The following is a 16059-nucleotide window of genomic DNA, read 5'->3' as shown; positions in this document are numbered from 1 at the left end:
GCGAGTCTTTTAACGGGGAGATCGGCTCGGATTCAGTTTATTCGCATTCGGTCCATTGTGACCAATCATGAGATGCTAAGTTCCTGGTACACATCTAGGAATGTAAACTTTGTTTATACTCAGCCGGGAGAGGGAGAAAGAACGGAGAGAAACCTGGGCTCTCTGTACTTCTCTCTCCTCACACTTTGTTTTCTTCATTTCCCCATGTGTAAACAATGATATACAGATTTTATAGATCAGTGATTCTCACTCAATCTTTGAAATCCCGCGGCCCGATTTCGTCTACTTTTGTAAGTAGAAGGCCCGATCAAACATGCGACTTACGGGAAATGAATGGAAAAGAACGAAACTCGCGGCCCGGTATAAATGACGTCAGGACCCGGTACTGGGCCGCGGCCCGGTGGTTGACAAACACTGCACTAGATTTGGCGATTTATGGGAGCTAGTAAGACCTATAAGTAAAGGGTTTAATCTAAAAATATTCTTACTTTGTAAGTCCAAAATGCTTGAAGACCTAAAAACCTTACGTACGAGAGAGAACCTATCGGTGAATAAGTTCATAGCGTATTTCACTATCGGAATGAGAAACGAACCCATCTTAAAGGGCGTCGTGAAATATTGACAACACCATCAATTACGAAGACGTAAGCGGCTGGTGCCGGATCATTTGCTGCTCCTCTCCCGTTACCCTTTCCTCGGAAAAAGACCATTACTACTACTACTACCACTACTTTTAATATGATGAATCGGTCGGCCATCGACTAATCGGAAAACTCTCTTCCGCATGCTGTTGATGAAGCTTTTGTGATCGATCGGTCGCGATGTTTCATTGGGATCTTCGTTCCAATCGTTCGATGGAGGCCCCGAAGGCCGTATCGGGTTATACGAGAGGTGTGATGACGCAAAATCGATTGTAGGTATCGTATATCTATATTTTCTTGCCCCATTTGGCAACGGGTATCGTCCTCGTCATCATCAGCATCATAATCGCCATCATCATCATCATCAGCAGAAGCCTCATCGGGAGCTCGAGCGCGTAGGATTTATTTTCATAAATTCCTTAATGGGTCGGTTGCAGAGGAACGGAATCGAAAAAGGCATATTTAAGCCACTTGATTTTCTCTAAATCCCATTAGCATTCCTCTATTAACTTGATGACTCTGAGTAGTTGCTCGTTATGTTCGCGCGTGTGTGTATGTGCATGGATATGTATATGTGTATGTATTACGAGTTATGAGTTTCGATCATTTGGTTCGAGCGCAACGCCTGTTTTGAATTCTGTAACGCGCCATGTTGTGTTATTTAATCTGAGAATGTGATTAGTTTCGTGCGCAATGAGTCGTCCGGTATCGGTCTCGATGTAAGAGATGTCTTTACTCTCTGTGCCGTTATCATAAAGGACGTGACCAGAATTCATTCTTTGAATGATTTGAAGACGTGCCAGGCCATTTTATAAGAAGTTCAAACTGTGTGGTGAGTCACTTTGAAGAAAGGGGGTATCCAACAGTAGGCCCAATGTCAGGAGTCATAATGATTGCCAAAGAAAAAAATAGATCATAGCCCATGAGTGAACATTTTTTATATTTGCTCTTTAAACGGGGAGAGGGGGGGGGGCTGAAAACCTCATTAGTTAACTTGTTAAAAAAATAAAATAAAATAATTGAGACATGCAGTTAAATAGCAAGCATTCCTATGTCTAAAATAAACCTCGAGATCCAAGATGGACTAAAAACACCAGTGGTTTGTCCCGATGAAATTTGGTTTCGTTTTGACCCTTCACAGAATTCTACATCTCATAAACGGACCCTTCACAAGAATATAGATCTCTAAAATGGACCCGCTTCACGGAATTCTAGGTCTCAAAAACGGACCCTTCATAAAATTCTGGATATCAAAAGCGGACCCAATTTACAAAATTCTAGATCTCAAAAATGGACCCTTCACGGAATTCCGGATCCCAAAAACGGATCCGCTCCACAGAATTCTAAATCTCAAGAATATGGTTATTTCTTCTTTTGGAAAAATTTGCATTTGAAGTAATTTAAAAAAAAAGTTATCACAGTTGAACTCAATTGCAGGGAAATTTGATGCAGTCAAAAATGTCGGTTAATATAGTTTTTATTTTTACTTTTAGTCACTGGATAAATTTTATTTCATTTCGAGGCAGTTTAAGTTGCGATTTTGTGCCCGCCTGAATAATTTAGTTTTGTTTTTCAGCCTCATGTATCTTTGACTTTGAAAACTACTTTCTAATTTTACACGCATAAATTTCGGTTCTATTTTTTTCAGATTCCATCGTATTTTTCAATATCCGAGAAATCAATTTCTGAATAATTTTTAAACAATTGACTATTTGGAAAAGTGGTGCCCACTCTTAAAATGACATTTTACTGGCTAACTGTTGATCCTAGAGGCATACTTTCAATTAGAAAAAATATTCAAATAGCGTGTAGTACTCAGATATGTCATTCATGTTCCAAGGGGCTGTATAGTTATTAAAATAAATAAAAACTTTTTATACAGTCCCCGCGTGCCCAAAAGCTCAAAAAGTTGTTGCCCTGTCTCCTCCTGATGCCAAAAAAATCCAGGTTTCTAAGTGCAATATTCACTAAGATATTCGAATTCGGAAAACGGAGGAAATTTGGGGGGGGGGGGAAACGGTGTTAAATGCGGGTAAAACTGCTTTTCCGCATTTAGAGCTGTTTTTCTCTCAACTTTCCTCCGTTTTTCGAATTCGAATATTGTACTTAGAAACTTTTTTAAAAATATTTTTTTTTTTGCTGGCATCAGAGGAGACAGGGCAACCCCTTTCTAATCGAGTTTTAGGGCACACGCGGGGACTGAATAAAAAGTTAATGTTTTTAGTCTCTCGGCCAACTCGTTGGGCATTTTGCCTGTTGTGGCGTTGTATTTGTATTTGTACTATTTTTATAACTATACAATCCCTTAAAACGTGAGTGGCATATCTCAGGAAATATGCCTCTAAGATCAACGGTTCGCCAGTAAAATTTCATACCCCCTGTTTGCTATGCACCCTGTATAATGCTGTTTACTATATTTTTATTCTTGATTATTCTTCAGCAGATTTTCAAATAATATTTTCCGGTGTGACATTTTTTATTAACAATGTCTTGTCAAGGGTGCAAGGGTGAAATTTTTTTGAGACAAACGCTGCTATAAATGATTCAACGGTATAAATCCATTAATACATTTTCAATTCCCCCCACCCCGATGTTATAGTCATTTGTAGCCTTGCAACAGAGCCACAAACACTTGTTGAATCGGCGCAAAGGAAAAATACAGTTTTGGCCGAGAGTCATTCGCACCACTACCACCATTAGCATAGGAAGTGTCCAAGTTTGTTCTCTCTGCAAGCCGTATCGATCGGTTGCCAACTAACCGTGGGCATGGTGATGCTGCTGCTGTCGTTGGGACTCGGGAACGAATCTCATGGGAACGTGTCGGTGGAGGGAGATCTCTCTCTCTCCCTCCCCTCACTCTCTCTCACGAGAATCACAGATTATAAGTGACGTACGAACCTACCTACCACTGTCCATAACTGATCATTCCTCCCACCAGTCCTTTCTTCCATGATGTGGCTTCCAGGATAAGATTCCACCACCGACTAGTCCCCCACTCCATCCACGAGGCCAGAGAGTATTCCTTTTAACAGTCAATGGCTTTATAATGTTCTTCGGTCCCCCCTGAGATCGGGGTTCTAGAAATATTATTGAACTGAACTCAGACTGTGCCCGGCAATTTAATGCCGGACGGTATTCAGCAATTGTGGAGGATAGAAAACGTGGAGGCTCTTTTCTTTCATATTCTCTTTCTTTGTATTTCTCTCTCCAGTTTCTCTGATCCAGTCTCTGCACTCCCTCGGTACAGCAGCAAAGATGAGAGACCAAGCCAATCAAGTCCGTGATTGATGAGGACCACGATATAATAGGTGGATGAGATATCGTCCAATCATCCAACTACACATGCGCAAAGTAAACTGTCACCGGAGCTCTTCGAAATACCAGGCTGACCCATCAGCAGTCTTTGACCAGAAGTGTGATGTCAGACAATGAGCCAATTAGCCGGTTTAAGATTAATTCTTTTGTGCCTATCCTACTATGCTTTTCTTTCAACGATTTCTGAGACTTAACTTGGATTTGCAAACCAGCTCTTTACTCAAAGATAGACGGACGAGTCCGCTGTCTTTTTATAGGCGCCCGAATTGCTGGTATTTCTCCTAATTTCGAAGGAAAGTTTAATTTTCGCGAGGAAAAGGCAAAACTCGCCAAACAGCCAGGAACCAATTTTGCCTCTCGACTGTCGAATCGACGAGATCAGTTATGTATCAGATGACCATAGGTTCGTTTATCTGTCAGTCTGTCTCATGTTTATGGGATAGTTGGCGATATATTTTGTGAGCGTGATTATGATTTGAGTGTAGTGATCATTAGACTACTGTTTGTCGATGTTTGGAGAATTCGCACAAATTGAAGGTGTTACGATTTTCTACATATGGGGGAAAAATCACCGCTATAACTTTAAAAAATCGCTACTTTGTATTTCAAAAATTCGTTCTTTGTTTTCTAAAAATCCCCACTTTGTTATTTCGAAAGTCCCTACTCTGTATTCCGACATTGTATTTCAAAAGTCCCTACTCTGTATTCCGACATTGTATTTCAAAAGTCCCTACTCTGTATTCCTACGTTGTATTTCAAAAGTCTCTACTCTGTATTCCTACGTTGTATTTCAAAAATATCTACTTAGTATTTCCGAATTCCCTACTTGTATTTTAAAAATCCCTACTCTATAATTCAGAAATTCCATCTTTGTTCTTCAAAAAATCCCTGCTTTGTATTTCAAAAATTCCTTACGTCTTTTAAAATCCCTACTTTTCACTCAAGAAATCCCTATTTTGTCTTTCAAAATCCCTACTTTTTACTCAAGAAATCCCTACTTTGTCTATCAAAATCCCTACTTTTTATTCAAGAAATCCCTACTTTGTCTTCCGGAAATTCCTACTCTATTTCAAAAATCCCTACGCTGCAATTTCAGTTCCCTTCAAACCCATATTAGAAAAAAATAATTAAAAGAAATTAGAATAAAATTGTGAATTTGTAAAATGTTCAAATTCTATAAAACGCGGAATCAAAAATTGTCGCTAACAACACAAGCGAACATAACATATGTCGCGAAAATCTAAAAAATTTCATGGGCATGCGCATTTCCACGCAATTCGACCATCGAAGTTCAGAGATACCACTCACTGTATATGGTAATTCCAGATCACATAATCAAAAAATAACACAGAAATCGATTCTTTATTATACTTTTTTTAGAGGTCTTTTCCCTTCAAAAAAAAAAAAAGGATTCGTTTGGCGTTACCGTAGAGAAATCGATAACGAAAATCTTCCCTCATTTGAATAAATACGATTTTTGTCATAAATTTCTCTTTACCAGTCCTGTTTCCACCGACGAACACCAAAAAGAAGACACGGTAATTACCAGAAAATGGTGAATCCTGTCCATGTTTAGAAGCCATTGGAAATTACAAATTATCATTCATGAATGGAGTTGTATCATCTGAATTTCTACGAAATTTATATTCATGAAATTCTCATTTTTTTCCTGCTATAAGTAAAAATGCAGAATGTCCGATGAATTCGTGTAAATAGTAAGAAAAAAAAGTTATGAAAATTGTAGCAATTGGTACATTTCAATTCAGTTTGCGGAAAAGTTATTCTCACGAAAGATTTCTCTTTTTTTTTTGTATGGTAAAAAAAAACTTAGTTCACATTTTTTGCGAGAGAGGACGCTGCAGGAAGAAAGATTTTGGAAATATGCAAATTAAGAGTCCCATAAAATGCAGGATGTACAATTAACAGTTTTCCTGTAAACAAATTAACAAACTTTCCTGTTGACGATTACATAAGGTTTTTCGTTGTGATTTTGACATCGTGTCCGGAACATTCACCCCTAAGAAAACTCACCGGCCAACACTTCAACATAAGTGAACGAGTGAATGTATAAGCGAGTGAGAATAATCGAATGAACGAGTGAATAAATGATCGAGTGAGTGATGAACGAGCGAATAAATGATCTAGTGAGCGAATGAACGAGTAAATAAACGATCGAGTGAGTGATGAACGAGTGAATAAACGATCGAGTGAGTGATAAACGAGTGAATAAATGAACGAGCGAATAAACAGTCGAGTGAGTGATGAACGAGTGAATAAATGATCGAGTGAATAAACGATCGAGTGAGTGATGAACGGGTGAATAAATGAGCGAGTTAGCAAGTAAACGAGTGAGTGAGCAAATGAGTCAACTCACTACGTTGCTCACTCTGTCACACACTTATGCACCAGGTCACGCACTCATTTACTAGACATTCTAGCCATCTGGGTGATCAGTCTACCATTTACCAGCATTCCTAGCTCACTTACTGGCTCATTGAAGCATTTTGAACTTTTGTCGGTGAACTTCCCTAGCGGTTAATTTTCCGTAAAACTTTTTGACATTGGTGGATAAAGCACTATTGGTGAAGTTGTTTTACCTCAGCTATAAATCACCGGCTGATGTCTTACGAACATTTCGGACACAGAAAGATTGAGGAAAGATCCAGTTCCAGTCACGCATCTGTCGGAGTTTTATTCAGCGCCATCTGTCGACAAACACTTTAACTAATTTTTCTTCTATCAAAAAGAGGAACCATTCGTGAGAAAATCTTCGCAAACCTTATTCAAATTTACCGATTTCGATGAATTTTTAACTGTTTTTGGAATTATCGGAGACCCTGTATATAAATGTTTATATTCCGGAAATGACGGTTTCAGGTGCATCCGTCATTTCTCACGTGTGTGTGTGTATGAGCCATTCTTTTTCCTCTTTTTATGAAAAATATATTGCCAAAAAATACCCACCGTCATTTTTCACGAGTTTATATATTTTTCATGGACGCTTCTTTTTTTTTTGTGCCCTTCGATTATACAGAAAAAAGATGGATTTCTGGGTCTTTTTTAGACACGGAATCTAGAAACTGGACATTCCAGTCCATTCGTCGTCGTTGCCTCTTCTACTATTGGTCTCCCGGAAGTTGTGATTTATGGTCCGAACTGACCATTCCTTTCGAAGTAAATTCCGTCCGAACTTCTCTTTTCTTTAACTACAAACTAAAGTTTCGCTCGAAATTTCTAGCGTTTCTCGGGCTCTATTCGTTCAATATTTTTGTCAGAGAATTGGAAGTTCTCTCATGGTGAAATGAGGACATTAATAGTCCATATATAATTGACTGAATGCCCATTTGTCTGAGATATTATTGTGTATACAAACCCATATCTCTAGCATCGATGGGTTAGAATCGTTTTAAATTAGTAGGTTAGTCATCTTCAGTTGGTGCTCAACAAAAGAAAAGCTGAGGATGTTTTCATTATTTACACCAGCTTTGTTCATAGCCAGCCCCCGCAGTCCCAGGGCCATCTCGTTGTAGAGAAAAGCCTCGTTCGTCATGATCTTTAGTTATATGGATTTCCTAGTAAATTTAATACGTAGAATTAATATAAAAATAAAAACGGTTGATCTCTGGCTTCTAGTCTAGAGCCTTAAAATGTCTCGTCATAGAGAGCAACAGACCTACCTACAAACAGTAGAAATTTAATTCAATCATAACACATCACTCACTGAAGTATAGATGGCAGCACTGAAAAATCAAAAGCACAACACTACATGCACACTCAGACTGTTAGGTACACACACAGTTACACTTCCGGCACAACTCACGATGTAGTAAATCACCCATAGATGGTGATAGACCTGGAGTTGCGCTCGGTTTTAAAGAAACTAAGTCTAGAGCCTTTTTAGCCTCCATCTTGTGGGTCGTGCCAAAAGTACATATACTTAATTCCTGCGCCCAATTCTTGTTCGGAAGATCTTAACCGACGTCCCAATCAAACCATTCTATTGCATTCGGGAATCCATAGCATTCTAGTCTGCGTTTAATCCTGTGCAAAGATGGGGTGTGGTTCTTTTTCTGATGATAAATGTGAATTGCATGGACGCACTTCGGTGGCACCTATAGGCTTTCCTGATCTCAAGACGTATTGGTGTCAGTCTGTATCCTTCCCTAATTTCAAGACTGCGGTGCCACTCTGAATTATTTCCTCTCAAGAGGCATTGGTTCCACTCTGATTAATTTCTTCATCCCAAGGCGCATCGGTTGCGTTTCGTTGCATTCTAGAATTCCTAATATTCTAGTCTAAGCTCTAAAAGCATGTGTCAAAGTTGGCGTGAGAAGGCTTCTCTTCTTATGCTGAGTAGGTAGTACACTATAACGTCTCTTTTGAGAACATAGGTGGTATAAAATAATTCGTCCGTAAAAGAGGGGTGACCGTTAATCGGGTGTTTGAAATGCATACTTTTATTTTACTGGGGGGAAACTGATTTGGCTGTAAAAGAGGGATGGCGCCGCATTTAAGGGGTATCCGTTAAGAGTGGTTTTACCGTAACAACGCACTTTGGTGGCATCCTAAATCCTTTCCTGATTTAAAGATGTATTGCTCGCACTCCATTGCATTCTAGAATTCTTAGTATTCTAGTCTGAGTTCAAGCGTATCTCAAAATTCGCATGAAAATGCTCCTTTTCTGATGCTGTGTATGGACTGTATCAAAGTACGAACTTCAGTGGCACCATAAATCCCTTTCTGATCTCAAGACGCATCAGTGGCACCCTAAATCTTTTCCTGATATCAAGACGCATCGGTTGCATTCTAAAATTCGAATATATTCTAGTGTGAGTTCAAGCATGTGTCAAAGTTGGCGTGAGGAGGCCCAGCCCTTAGTTCCTACTCAGCTTTTCTGATGCTGAGTAGGAACGGTATTTCAATGGCACCGTAAATCCTTCCCTGATTTCGGGACGCGTCCGTTGCACTCCATTGAATTCGAGAGCTCATGCTATTCAAGTTTCTTTCTAGGTCACTCATTCAGTCGCTCACTTACTCTCTAGGCTGTGTTTTTTTTTTTGCTTGCCACACTCCTCCCAATCTACTCTAATTTTCTTGATCGCTCATTCATCAAATTCGCCGCCCTGAGCAGAGTAGCCCGCTTAGCTCTCGGTGAATACGCCTCTGACCATAAACGCACTTGATATTTCTACCGCTATACTTTCGGTTCTTAAGACCCTTTTTTTTTTTATGGGCAATTCCTCTTTCTTCAGCCCGTCTCTTGTATCTTCTCGGCAGCAATTAACTTTCCAACAGCGCGTTAATGATCAGGCAGTAATTACATTTACTCTTTGCTCGTTCTCATGTGTCTAGTGTGCTCGTCCAAAAGAGCGCATCACCCCCCTCTCTATACCACCACCACCAATCAATACAGGACCTAAATTAGAACAAAGAGCTTTTAGTGGTTCGTGTAGTCATTTATCGATCCGGAATTTTCTAGAAAAAAAAGGGGGGGGGGTCTAGAAAAGTCTTTCAGCGTCAGAATTTTTTTTTTTTACGAGATAAAAAGAGTTGTATTGGATTTTTCAGTGGCGCTTGATTGGCTTTTTCGAGAGAGAGAGGAAATGAATGGTTATCGAAATAGGGTAGGCGATTTAAGCCATTGAGAGAGAGACGAGCCCTATTATAGTTACTTTCTGGTACTTGATTGCGAAATCGTATATATACTTCGTGTCGTTATTTCACTTCATTGGAGGCATTACTGAAAATCGACGTTTCTCTTCACCGAGTCGACGAGATTTTCGTGATTGTACGTATACTAGGGAGATGACACGATTTAGGTCAGTGTTGTTGGTGCCGGTCCGCCAAATTTGCGTCAAATCTGTATATAGACACTGTATAATATAGATCATACATGCTCAACTAATAGCTTTGGCCCCCGGAGTCATCTGATGTAGCCCGTAACCTCAAACCTAATTTTTTTTTTAAAAAGAATTAAGCAAAACAACACGGCATTTACAGATATATTGAGTTAACCGCGGCGCATTTCTAAATCACTCAAGTAACCTGTGGCATATTTCCAGATTCATTCAACACGCGACACATTTCCAGATCACTTCAGAAGCCCTCAGCACATTTCTAGATCACTTCAGAAGCCCTCAGCACATTTCTAGATCACTCATTCAACACGCGGTACATTTCAAGATCACTCATTCAACACGCGGTACATTTCAAGATCACTCATTCAACACACGGTACATTTCAAGATCACTTCAGAAGCCCTCAGCACATTTCTAGATCACTTCAGAAGCCCTCAGCACATTTCAAGATCACTCATTCAACACGCGGTACATTTCAAGATCACTCATTCAACACGCGGTACATTTCAAGATCACTCATTCAACACGCGGTACATTTCAAGATCACTCATTCAACACACGGTACATTTCAAGATCATTTCAGAAGCCCTCGGCGCATTTATAGCTCACTCAGGTGGCTCCGAGGCACATATAGATCGCTTTAGGCAGCGGTTCTCAACTTTATTTGACCCACGGAGCCCTTTCTTGTACATAATTTCTATGGCGGAGCCCCGTAGGCCTAATTTATATTTATTAATCAAAGATATTGACTTATTTTTATTATTTACAATTAATAATCAAAAATATTTACAATTTTTTTTTTTCCTCGATTGGCCGTGGAGCCCCTGGGAGTTCACACGGAGTACCGGCTGAGAACCACTGGCTTAGGGGATACGCGGCAAATTTACGCAGTTCCACTACAGCAGCCCGCGTCATAATCCAGCATCGTCTATAAAAGAAGGCCTCCGCAAGAAGCATGTGACGTCACTAAAGGCTATTTCACCTATTGCCATTGGATATACTGCAAAAAGAGGTCAAGATATCGCATGCGTCGGCCTGCTATACCCAATGGCAATAGGTGAAATGGCCCTTCTTCAGACGTCACGAGCTTCGTGCGAAAGCCTTCTTTTGTAGGTGGTGTTGCATATTCCCCACATACTGTAGCAGGATCCCTACGTTAGGGTCTTTGGCGGTCCTCCAGTATAGTGAATTTATAGTGCGAAAAAAAAAATAAGAATCATACCCTGAGCTGGATCTCTGTCGGCCTCATCTTTGCCAAGACCACGGCCCACAGCACATTTCCAGGCCACTTACGTGGCCCGCGAGACGTTTCCAGACCAATGAAGTGGCCCACCCCTCTCTGAAAAGTTGGGCACTTTTGCACTACATAACGTCCTATTAAAAAAATAAAACAATGTCTCTGAATTTTTTGTTGCCTTCAGCTTATCTGCAAATTACTCCTCCTAGTTATTTTTTGCCGGTCCGCAAACTATTTTTATTATTTGTCTATTGCTGGTCTACAAATAATTCCTCCTATTTGTTTATCTTTCGCAGATCCGCAAAATATTTTTCTCATTTATTCTTGCAGTTCAGCAAATTATTCCCGTCATTTATCTCTTATTGTCGTGCGACAAATTATTCCTCATTTATTTATTTTTACTTGCCCATAAAAAATTATTCTTCCTATTTATTTATCTTTGAAAGTCGGTCCGCAAATTATTTTTAATTTTTATTTATTTTTTGCCGGTCCGCCAATTATTTCTCTCATTTCTGCCAGTCCTTAGGTGTAAAAAAATGTCACTGCTTTAGGGTGTGTTAATTGCATTTTTAATTGGATTGCTATATTTTTGAAATATATGACATCCATATTTTTATGGGCATCTTTTTCTCAGCCACCTCGTTGGGCATTTTGCCTGTTGTGGCTTTGTATTTGTGTGAGTTGTTGTAGAAAAGCGTCCGATGACAAATTTACATGAGGACAGGTATCAGTTACATCCTTGGCAAATGCGCCTGAACCAAGCGACTAATTCGATTAGTCTCACAAGTCATTTAACCTTTTTATAATAGTTTTTCACAAGGAATAACAGTGTGCATAGGCGTACGCAGAATTTTCTCGAGGGGGGGTTTCAGATTTTTTTTCCTTCTGAGGGGGAGTTACCTTTTGCCTGCGAAATAACACTATAATCTTGGCTCGGGGGGGGGGGGGAGCTTTGCGTACGTCAATGACCGTGTCTATAATTATTGTGCAATCGATAGTATCCACCCTGTATGCGTTAAATTCTCCAAAATATCTCTATCTCACACATGAGACCAGTGCAGAGCAAAAAGACTTGTGCAATGGAGTGCCCACTTCAAAAACGCTAACTACGATGTGTATACCGATACATTGTGGATGACAACAATCTCCTGGTACAAGACACTTCTCTTCACACTGTTTACAGACACAGCAACCCTGTTATGCACGCACGTACTCTGGGATAAAGATGGTGTTGTGCCTAAAGCTACGGTACAGTATAACGACGAAGAAGGTATGTTCAATAAATGGCAATTTAATTTCAGAAAACCCTTCAAGTACACACACACAGGATATACAAATCACACTGGATAAATGACTCTTTGACTGATCTAAAGAATGGCAGCAAACGGATTGACGATATTATTGGACCACCTGAACATTTACCTATCCCAAATGGACAAGCTGAAATCTTAGAGACAGATCCTGCTAAAAACGTTAAAGCTCAATACATGTACATTATTTGCAGAAATATTTTCAGAATTATTAGAAGAAATATTTTCAGAATTGGTAGAAAATGTTTTCAGAATTTACAGAAAATGTTTTCAGAATTTACAGAAAATATTTTTAGAACTGATAGAAAATATTTTCAGAACTGATAGAAAATATTTTCAGAATTAGTAGAAAATATTTCACAGTTATTGAAAGAAATATTTTCAGAATTATTAGAAGAAATGTTTTCAGAATTATTAGAAGAAATGTTTTCAGAATTATTAGAAGAAATGTTTTCAGAATTATTAGAAGAAATATTTTCAGAACTATTAGAAGAAATATTTGACAGTTATTGAAAGAAATATTTGACAGTTATTGAAAGAAATATTTCACAGTTATTGAAAGAAATATTTTCAGAATTGATAGAAAATGTTTTCAGAATTGATAAAAAATATTTTCAGAATTGATAGAAAATATTTTCAGAACTATTAGAAGAAAAGGTTTCAGAACTTTTAGAAGAAATGTTTTCAGAACTATGAGAAGAAATGTTTTCAGAATTGGTAGAAAATATTTTCAGAATTAGTACGAAATATTTCCCAGTCATTGAAAGAAATATTTTAAGAATTAATGAAAAATTTTTTAAGAATTAGTACGAAATATTTTCAGAATTAATAGTAAATATTTAAAGAAACATTGAAAGAAATATTTCCAGAATTAATGAAAGAAACACTTCAAGACTTAATAGAAAATGTTGGTGAATGTTGGTAGAAAATTCTCCCGGTGGTATAGTATTACTAATCTTGAAAACACCAACCTCGGTTTCAACGACACTATTACCACATCACGAATCACACAAGCTTTAGATATAACTCCCACTGAACGCTTCTAAAACATTTCCTCTTCTCTCTCTGTACCGAAATACTCGTATAAACAGTATCCTTGGCACTGGAACCAGATATTTTTATCGAAATAGCGAGGTAGAGATTGGAGATGATAGAGTTTTTCGCAAACCATCAATTTCATCCCGGAATAAATAAATAAAAAAAAGCGGTAGAGAGGGGAAAAAGCTCCGGTGTTATATCTCTTTTCTATCCGGATATCCGGGTAGGAGTACTGCATTCTCTACCCGGAATCTCCGGGTATTTTTTTTGTTGTGTGTGTGTTTGTTCTGATATTTGTTTGTTTTGTGCTCGGTTTCGTGTTTCTACCATTTTTTCCTCTTCCCCCCTTGAATGTAAATGTATATCTATGTTTGTAAGGCTGCCCGTGCCTTTGCTGTGTATTTTGTTTTTGTTTTCTTATAAGGTAATAAAACCGTATCCCACTTCGAACTCTCTGGAATTTTCCTTTTCCTGATCCAAAGTGAACTGGAGATGTTTTCCTCTTGTGTTTTTATTTTTCTCTTTCTGTAGCGAATTTTGAGCATTATCCTCTGGATCCTTATTTCTTTCTCTCTGTTTTGTAGAGATTGCGAAAATGGCATTTCTCTCTCTCTCTCCCCTTAAATAGGAAATGATATTGTTCGAAAAATGTAATGGAATATCTCAGAAAACGCATCTGCTGAATACAGAAGAATGATTTTTGTTTATTTTTTCAGGTGTATTTTCTATAACCTATATATTGAGAGTGACCCAATTCTAATACGGCTATATAAATTTTATTGCCGTATGTTATAACAGGGGCCCTCAACTTTTCGGACAATGCGGACCAAAAAAAAATTGTCTATGAATTTTTCGTATTAATGGGTGGGCCCTCCAGGATTCTGGATTAAGGGGATCCAATATTTTTGAGCATTGTATTTATTCTGAGGTTAAATATATATATATATATATATATATATATATTATTTAAGTATTCTGGAATTAGTTTTCCATCAAAATACGAATTCTTTAAACATTTCTTTCATTAATTCTCTAAAAATTTATTTCATCATCTTTAAACATTTCTTTCAATGATTCTTTAAATATTTCCTATTAATTCTGAAAATATTTTTCAATAATTCTGGAAATATTTCTTCTAATAATTCTGGAAATATTTTATATCGATTCTGAAAACATTTCTTTTATTAATTCTGGAAATATTTTATATCGATTCTGAAAACATTTCTTTTATTAATTCTGGAAATATTTTATATCGATTCTGAAAACATTTTCCATTAATTCTGGAAATATTTTATATCGATTCTGAAAACATTTTCCATTAATTCTGGAAATATTTTATATCGATTCTGAAAACATTTTCCATTAATTCTCAAATTATTTTTTATTTTGATTTTTCATTGATTCTGAAAATTATTGCTTTCATTAATTTTGAAATATTTTTCATTTACTCTGAAAATATTTTTCATTAATTTTGGAAATATTTGCTATTAATTCTCAAAATATTTCTTTTAGCAACTGTGGAAATATTTTCTACTAATTCTGAAAATATTCTCTACAGATTCTGGAAATATTTCTTTCATTAATTCTAGAAATATTTTCTATTAATTCTGAAATTTATTTTATTTTTTTGTTTGATTTTTCATTGATTCTGAAAATTATTACTTTCATTAATTTTGAAATATTTTTCGTTTACTCTGAAAATATTTTCCATTAATTCTGAAAATATTTCTTCGATAATTCTAGAAACATTTTCTATCAAATTTATAACTAAAAGGAAGGAAAGGTGAACAGGGCCCCCCCCCCTGGATGCTCGAGTCAAACAGGACTCCAAAATATTAAAATATTTTTATTAATTTTCTCATTTTTCATTTCTTGCTTCAGTAAATATTCAATTTTATTTGTTTTTTTATAATCTGATGCGCTGAAAGAAATGTTTCACAGAAGTTGAAAGGGCTCTCCCAGAACTCTTTGAAAAGTCCCTGAGAAGGAATATCCGCAGAGACTGGTCAGTCAGGCATAAAATGAAAATATCGTCACTGGTTATCAGACACTAGGAATGAGAGGAAAAATAGCCACACTTGACCAGTCAAACAGAAGAACAACAGTGACGTCAAATCACAGCCTTAGCCCTGCTACGATGACGATCTCAACTTACCCTCCACTGTGCAAAACATCCTATCTCGCCTATGGAAACTGAACGCCTGAGTGGATGAACGAATTTTTGGCTTTCAGTGGCGTACGAACAAATCACGCCATTCTGTGCCGAACTAAAAGTCAAATACAAAAGCTTGTGTCATCCCAATTTTTACCTCTGAAGGAACAGGTTAGGGCTATAGTAAATCGGGCTTCATAATGAAGAGTTATGTGGTTCAACAATAAGTATTTTTAAATATACTACAAGGGAATTTGAACCCCCCTCCCCCCTTTTTGTTGTCTTGAGCCCCACAGGTCGAGAATCAAATTTAATAAATCTCCGAGACGAAGGCTCCCCAACAAATGAACCATTCAATTTTCCAACCATCCGGCACACATATAGCGCTTAAGGAAAGAAAATCTCTGTCCTCTGTAGCTTAATGGAAGAGCACTAGCCCGGATTGTGAGAGATTAGAGGGGACAGACGGACTTGGGGTTCTGTTCCCCCCCCCCACCCCCGAAATGTG

At 37.8% G+C, this 16059-nt stretch overlaps 1 protein-coding gene across 1 annotated transcript in view; it reads left to right on the top strand.

Annotated features, from left to right (window-relative positions):
• Positions 1-16059, top strand: part of LOC149063801 (tyrosine-protein kinase transmembrane receptor Ror-like) — a 265166-nt gene that overhangs the window by 83981 nt on the left and 165126 nt on the right. The gene's annotated exons all lie outside the window — the stretch shown is intronic.

Source organism: Pholcus phalangioides, unplaced genomic scaffold, assembly GCF_987345545.1.
Source record: "Pholcus phalangioides strain wild (caught in Gottingen) unplaced genomic scaffold, Ppha-v1.0 ptg000043l_1, whole genome shotgun sequence".
In the NCBI taxonomy this organism is placed as follows: domain Eukaryota; kingdom Metazoa; phylum Arthropoda; class Arachnida; order Araneae; family Pholcidae; genus Pholcus; species Pholcus phalangioides.
Note: the sequence above shows the minus strand (reverse complement) of the source record. Positions and strands in the feature narration are given on the sequence as shown.